Here is a 7,760-nt window from a genome sequence, read left to right on the forward strand (position 1 = left end):
ATGAAAATCAAAACGACTCGGTCTTTGATATGAGAGAGGAATGAGAGGCATAGAGAGAGAGAGAGAGAGAGAGAGAGAGAGAGAGAGAGATGCATTAAATATTCCACCCGTTAAATACACCGTTTCATCGCTTGGAATATAGAGTAGCGCTCTCAATAGAGGAGCGATGGTTTCCTGGCGGTGGTTTTGCAATGAATCCCCGAAGACATTGATGATACATCAGAGAATGAATTTCATAGTTCTTAATCTCGCATCGTTATTGGATGCGTCCGTTTATTGATAAACGTACAAATTAAAAATACGCATTCCTGAAACTTATGCGTATGAGGCTGTTATTATGTTGCTCTCTTTTTTCATCAGAATCTACATCTTGGAACCAGGGGTTAAAAGACCGAAAATCAGATAATGTCGACCCTTGGCGCTGCAAGTCCAGTTTTAAATACAAAATTAACTACCAATCCAACTCACATCTTTTTGGGCCTGTGTACTTTTAATCTAATGAAGTGCAAAATTAAAGACAGACTCGTGTTCGTTAGATTGTGCTCTTTGCTACTTACAGTTAGCCCCCCCAAAAAATAAGTTAATACAAATAAGTATCAATCCTTTCAACTCATCTCACATTCTCTTCGGCAAATCTATTTCTAATCTAATTAAGTACAAAATTTAAGGGCGATTCGTGTTCGTAAGATTGAACTCTTTGCTGTTTAAAGTCAGGAAAAATAAAAAAATTAATTAATACGAGTAATAAAAGTCTAAAATGATAGAATATGAACCCAATATGGAAAAACATGATTTGTTTATTGCTTACGGGCAGTTTAACATCCACCTTTTGTGGCCACAATTAGGCGTCAATTCACTGAAAACTGCGCCGTGAACTGAACGTTCTCCACTGAATGGGGAGGAAAACGCACTGACGATAATTAGCGTAAAGTGCTAATGAAAATAACGAGTGGGTCGCAAACATTAAGAAAGAAAGAAATTTATTATTATTATTCATTTTATAAAGGTCAAACGTTAATGGAAGGTATACGTATTTACACGGCGTACGTTCAACAGGTAGGATTATACTCCCAATAGGAAGAGCTGATTTAAGTCATTTTTCATAAATTCATATATCCTACACATGGAAAGTTTCTCTCAGTATCACAAGCACTTTCCTTCGTGCACGGAAGGTATACTAATATTCACGGAGTACTGTCATGTAGTAGTTGTTTTTCAGCACAATAACCCACCGTAGCTACAAGGACCACCTCAAGAGCGGTGGTATAATCATGACGTCAGTCGAAGATCCCCTCTCCAGATACGGAAGCATTCGTGTAAAATAGGCTGGTGGGAGAGAGAGAGAGAGAGAGAGAGAGAGGAGAGAGAGAGAGATAGAGAGAGAGAGAGTGAGAGAGAGGAGCGCATAAAAGGATCAAAGACAAGCCTTAGATATTGGATATGCCTCGAAGAGGGAGTAAAAATGACAAGAGATACACAAACCTCGAAGCCTAAAAGAACCAAACACAGAAAACCAGTAGAGCTACGTACGCGATAGAAGCTCGCTATTGGAAGGGTGATTGGTGGGAGGAGCAGCAGACCGGTGAAGTTAAAAACAAACCGAGGGCGACCTTACAGGAGGGTCAAAATGGGAACAGGGTACATGTAGCTCAAAGGTAAATCATAAAGTAATAAATGCGGTCTATGAAAATAATACGAATATAAAAACGACGCAGCAAAAATATAGGGAAATAATATTTAAAAAAAGAGGTTTGCAAAGAAACCGACCTCTTTCCAGAGGAATAGCTGAGCCCCCAGCTACCACTAGGATGTGTAATCAAAACTTTCAGGATTAAATATAAAAAATGGATATATATAAGTCACTCCTACGAGTAACGGTGACAAAAGTTGAACCTTAATGAAAAAAAGCATAAATATAATTCGCATTTGTGATCAGCGACCACTGCTAATTTCAGCCGAAAGATACTTCTTCTCTAAAATGATAGGAACTTGCACAGTAAGAACGGTATGTCAGTACAATGAATTCATTAAGAAAGAATCGCTCGGTAATAAATAAAATACCTCTCATTTATTCGCCGTTTAGCTCCATTGCGTAGGATAAAATTCAAAGAAATAAGATGAAAGATGGATGAGGATATGAAATTCAATCGCCCACAACTTACTAACTATTGATTTTCTTGTAAGCTTGGCAAGTAAGTGACTGCCATATTTATCGAAATCACAACAACGAAGGTTCGTTATCAACAAATTCGTGTCCTTCGTTTATTCAACAGAAACATTACAATGCAGTTCTAAGCTCTCAATTAAATTTCCGTAAAGGATAAGGAGACTAGAGGTCTGAATACTGGACAACAGATAAACATAGTTAGTGTTAGGCGAAGACGTATAAGATATCAACACTTCAGAAATTCCCCTGAAATAAGTAGGAAATGGAATATAGAGTTTTGGCCAAAGGCCTAGCACTGGGACCTATGAGGCCAGTAATTAAGCGATGGAAAGGAAATGGAGAGTTAGTAGGTTTGAAAGGTGTGATATGAGGAAAACCTCAAAGCAGTTGCACTATGAAATAATTGTTGGGTGAGGGTGGATAGGAAGATGGAAGAAAGATAATATGAACGGAGGGGACGAAGGGACGGTGCAAAGAACTTGAGTAATGCCTACACTACGGCCCGCGAGGTGCACCGACGATGCTACCCTTTCCGGAGAGTAATTCATTTGGTAGCAAGCAACGGGAACCATAAAGAAACTTATGGAAAACACATCAGTTGGATCAAGTATACATAATCGGATCTGGCAGGACACGAATAATATGATTAAGGGGGAGGGAATGTGAGGCATGTGAGAATATATTTGCCATATTGGCTTTTATTCATATTAGGGAATTTCGCAAAACGTACAGACCTGGAACTGGAAAGGCAAAGACCAGGGTTAAGAGGAAAAATGTTATTTGGAAAAAAAAATTGTTATTTGGAGGATCCTAGACTCGAGAGCAGATTATGAATAAATGTTATTAAAGGATTTTATAAGTTTTAATGAAGGCTTCTTAGCACGTACAAAGGCATGAAATTGTGCCCCCTTAAAAACGTTTGGGGGAAAAAAATAAAACAAACTTTGGAAAACAAATATTCTGAAAAAGGACTCAGGGCCAGATCCGAAATACACCTATAATTAATCGATTTGAGTTTCATTATGGTAGCATCCTTAAAGTGTACAAAAAGCGGCATCCGTAAAAATAACATACAAAAAATAAAAATTCGGGTTCCGGGAAGTAAATAGACATCGGAAAATAAAACTGCAATCAGTGGTTTGATTAACACTAAAGGTCACTTTCTTAATCCGTAAAAAAGACAGGTTAAAAAAAAAAAAGCTTGCGATCAGGCACAAAAATTTCTGGGTAGCAAATTGAGATCAGATAAAGGATGCACAGGGCCAGGATCCGTGTGTGCTCCAAGCGCGTTTTTGGGTGTGAGGATGAGAAACGGTTATTGAAAGCGCTCGAAGGAGAGAACAGTGCACATGCGAGACTGACAAAAAATTTGAATGGCACGTACGGTATGGAGGGATGAGACTGGGAACCCAGCGGCCGTGACTTAGATTTAGAGAGAGAGAGAGAGAGAGAGAGAGAGAGAGAGAGAGAGAGAGAGAGAGAGAGAGAGTAATCTAAAAAAAATCTAAATTGAGACAACTCCTAAATTGGTTTCATAATATAGAAAAAAAGAAATATGAAAATAATGACAGGTGGCCTACGAAAAAAAATGTATATTCCGCTAAAACTCTGGGTTCAAGGCCAGAGCTCCAACTTCAATTCCTCCCTGTTCGCAAGGATACGGAAAAGACAAAAAAAAAAAAGTAAATAAATAAATAAAAAAAAAAAATAAAAAAAAAAAAAAATCAGGTAGAATGTAAATCGCTCAGAGGTACAGGCATCTTTCTCTGTGATATTCTGATTCAATTTTCCCCCTCTAAAAAAAAACATCATATCATGACACGCAAAAACAATTTTTTAAAAAAATTCAGGAAGCACACACGTAATGATTATTGTGTTGATTTCGTTTTACAAGGAATACTGGTGATAATATATATATATATATATATATATATATATATATATATATATATATATATATATATATATATGATATATATATACATACATACACAAACACACACACACACATATATATGTATATATATATATATATATATATATATATATATATATATATATATATACTTATACATATATATATATATATATATATAGTACATATATACATATATATATATATATATATATATATATATATATATATATAATATATATGTTTCGAAGTATGAGTGCTTAGAAACGCCTTCCTATAGATTCCCTTAAAATCGTTTCCTAATTATATGTAAATTTTCATTGTAATACCCTCCTATTTTGCCAAAAAAATGTTCTTTTAAGTTCCATCGTCATTTTTCACAGCATTTGAAACGCGAGAGAAAAATTGATATGTAAAGTAATAAAAATGACCCCAAAATAAGTATTTCATAAAGTATAAAATTTCAAGGTATGCAATCTCTCTCTCTCTCTCTCTCTCTCTCTCTCATTCGAGGTGGAACTCCCTATGGACTTTCCCATTGTGCAATTTTCCCTATATTAAATGATAAGGCATGCAATAAAATTTTCTCTTTTTCAGTCTCTCTCTCTCTCTCTCTCTCTCTGTCTATGCAATATTCAAGCAGGAATTCAGCTCTCTAGCCACCCCTATTCTTAATTATTTTCAGTGGAACATTTGTAAAGACAGTTAAACTTAATTTTCGATTCTCATTCCAGTCTCCCTGACGATGTTGTGTAATTAGAAACCTCAAAAGCCCAAACGAGATTGCAATGCATTTTTACCTTATGACAATTGACCTTGTATTTTGATCATCTATATTTTCATTTATTCCTTTACCTTTTTTCTTTTCTAACTACGGATCCCTTCTTTCTGTGCTTCTTAATAATATCCTCTGTAACTTCTTTCAAGTGGACACCATACTCTTCGGGAACTTAAATTTAATGTCAATGGCTCCTTTAGGCTTGTTAAATGAGCAGGGTTTTGTACCTGATTAATAATAATAATAATAATAATAATAATAATAATAATAATAATAATAATAACTGTGAAGAAATCCACCATTAAAGTATAGACAAAGCTGAAACCATTGTGGGTTTATTCACCATTGTATTGATTCATGCGATTATGGGAACTTTTATAGTAATAGTAATAATAACATCTGTTTTATTCTTATAGTTTCTCTTTCAGTGGTTCGGTATCAGTGTCTTATTGAAGAACTGATGCCACATAATTATTAAGCAATCACCAAGTAAAACAAGGTTAGTCCTACTTTAACTAAACTTCCAGTGTCAATGGAAGTGGATTTGATTAAGTCACCCCCCCCCCCCACACCACGCTCTTTACACACACACAAACACTCACACACGCACAGTTAAACTTATCAAATTAGAAACTGAAATGAGTAAATAAAGGTGAGGGGAGAATATGGAAAGAGAGAGAGAGAGAGAGTGAGAGAGAGAGAGAGAGAGAGAGAGAGAGAGAGAGAGAGAGTAAAGAACGGTAGAGGACACAAAGCACGTAAAAGTGAACGAGAAACATCCGGCGAATGTATGAAATGCAGTTATTAAAAGAGTTGAATTTCTCTTACCAACAAAAAAATAAAGGGGGTGAAGTATTTTCGGGTTTTTAATAACTAAAAAATTCGGTGACATTCATCATGGTTGTGCTCGAAGGCAGGTTGAAGATATCCATTCTTAATTTAAAAATGTTCGCACGATGGAACTAGGATTGATTGAGCAGAGGAGGCAAAGTTAACAAAACAGATGACGAAAGTTGTTGACAACTTAGCGTTATAATATTTATATGGCGATGAGAGGAACACGAAAAAGGGCAATCATTTTTAAACAAGAGACCATCAGGCATAGAATTTTTAAAATCCTTGTCTTTCCCTTTTATCCGTCCCCTCAGTTTTTATATTAACTTTAAACAATGGAAGATGTAAAAGCTGAAACAGAAAAGGAATATATAGTAGTGAGTGGGATAAAAAAAAAAATGACAATTGAGGGAGGGGGATCTCTCGTTACCGGCTACTCAGAAGGAGACAGCATCGTACATGCTGTTGAGTTTTTACTTCAGCAATTAGAAAAAAAAACAATTATTCCACGCATGATGTCATAGGACAAACACACATATATTATATACAAACATATCCATATATGTATGTAGAATCTTCTGGTCACTTTTTACCACATACATATGTAATTGTAATAGCCACAATGCCCTCTTAATTTCTCGATTTCTTCGCGCTGATCACGTGGTCAGGTCGGCAACGTGACCTCGTCGTGATTATGGCGACACGCGTACGTTTCTCGTTACCGGACATCACAATTTTTTCTTGCTTCTTGCACTTGGATCTTAAAAGGCTTTGTAGTGAAAAGCGTATCCAAACAAACGCGATGAATTCGAGAACTTAAGAGAGTATTGTGGCAATTACATTTGTTTACTGTAGTATATAGTACATATACTGTAGGAGGCACTGACGCATAAAAATGTTGTGTAAAAACCGCTAGACTTTAATTTCCAGAAACAATTATTGCTAGAAGTAAGATTAAGTGAGCACGTTTTTCTCCCTAAATGTAAATAAGCATTTAAAAAGTTTTTCTTTTGCTTATTATGGGCAACTCTTGTTAAGTAAATGGCATTGGAGAGAAAATCTGACGAGTTTCTCTTTATGTCTGTTGGTTGAAAAAATAATGATATATGATAAACAATACATACAGAGAAAAGGCAATTCACTCATCTATATATATATATATATATATATATATATATATATATATATATATATATATATATGATGAGTGAAATTTTAGCAAGGCTATTATATACTCATAGGCTCTATGTATGTGTGCATATACTATGTTATATTATCTATATATATATATATATTATATATATATATATATATATATATATATATATGTATATAATATACATAATTATAGTCTCTTATAATCACACTGTACGTTTTATATATATATATATATTATATATATATATATATATATATATATATATATATATTTAATGCGTATTCTTTTTTTTATTTCATAATCTCATGGACTCCACAATTACTCAATCTTAAATGTAGTGTACAATTTATATAATATATATATATATATATCTATATAATATATATATATATACATATCATATATATATATATATATATATATATATATATATATTATATATATAATAGGCTATTTTAGCTTTTCCTCAGTCTGTTTATAGGTAACGTCTTCCTCAATTTATTCTCTTCCTTTCTAATATAATTTATATTCAGCAAATTATAAAATAATGTTATTAAAGAATTAGCATGAAATTGAATCAGTCAGGGGAGTTAGTTCATATGTTGATAATATTTAGCATCTCATGAAATTTGTTGTAAAAATCATCGTGAATTGCCCTTTTCTCTGTAGGTATTTGTTTATCATATATCATTATTTTTTCAACCAACAGACATAAAGAGAAACTCGTCAGATTTTCTCTCCTATGCCATTTACTTAACAAGAGTTAAGTAAATGGCATAGGAGAGTATATATATATATATATATATATATATATATATATATATATATATTATATATATATATAGATATATATATATGTGTGTGTGTGTGTGTGTGTGTGTGTGTGTGTTACACCAATCTGTGAAAT

The sequence above is a fragment of the Macrobrachium nipponense genome, chromosome 10 (assembly GCF_015104395.2).
Source record: "Macrobrachium nipponense isolate FS-2020 chromosome 10, ASM1510439v2, whole genome shotgun sequence".
Classification (NCBI taxonomy): Eukaryota; Metazoa; Arthropoda; class Malacostraca; order Decapoda; family Palaemonidae; genus Macrobrachium; species Macrobrachium nipponense.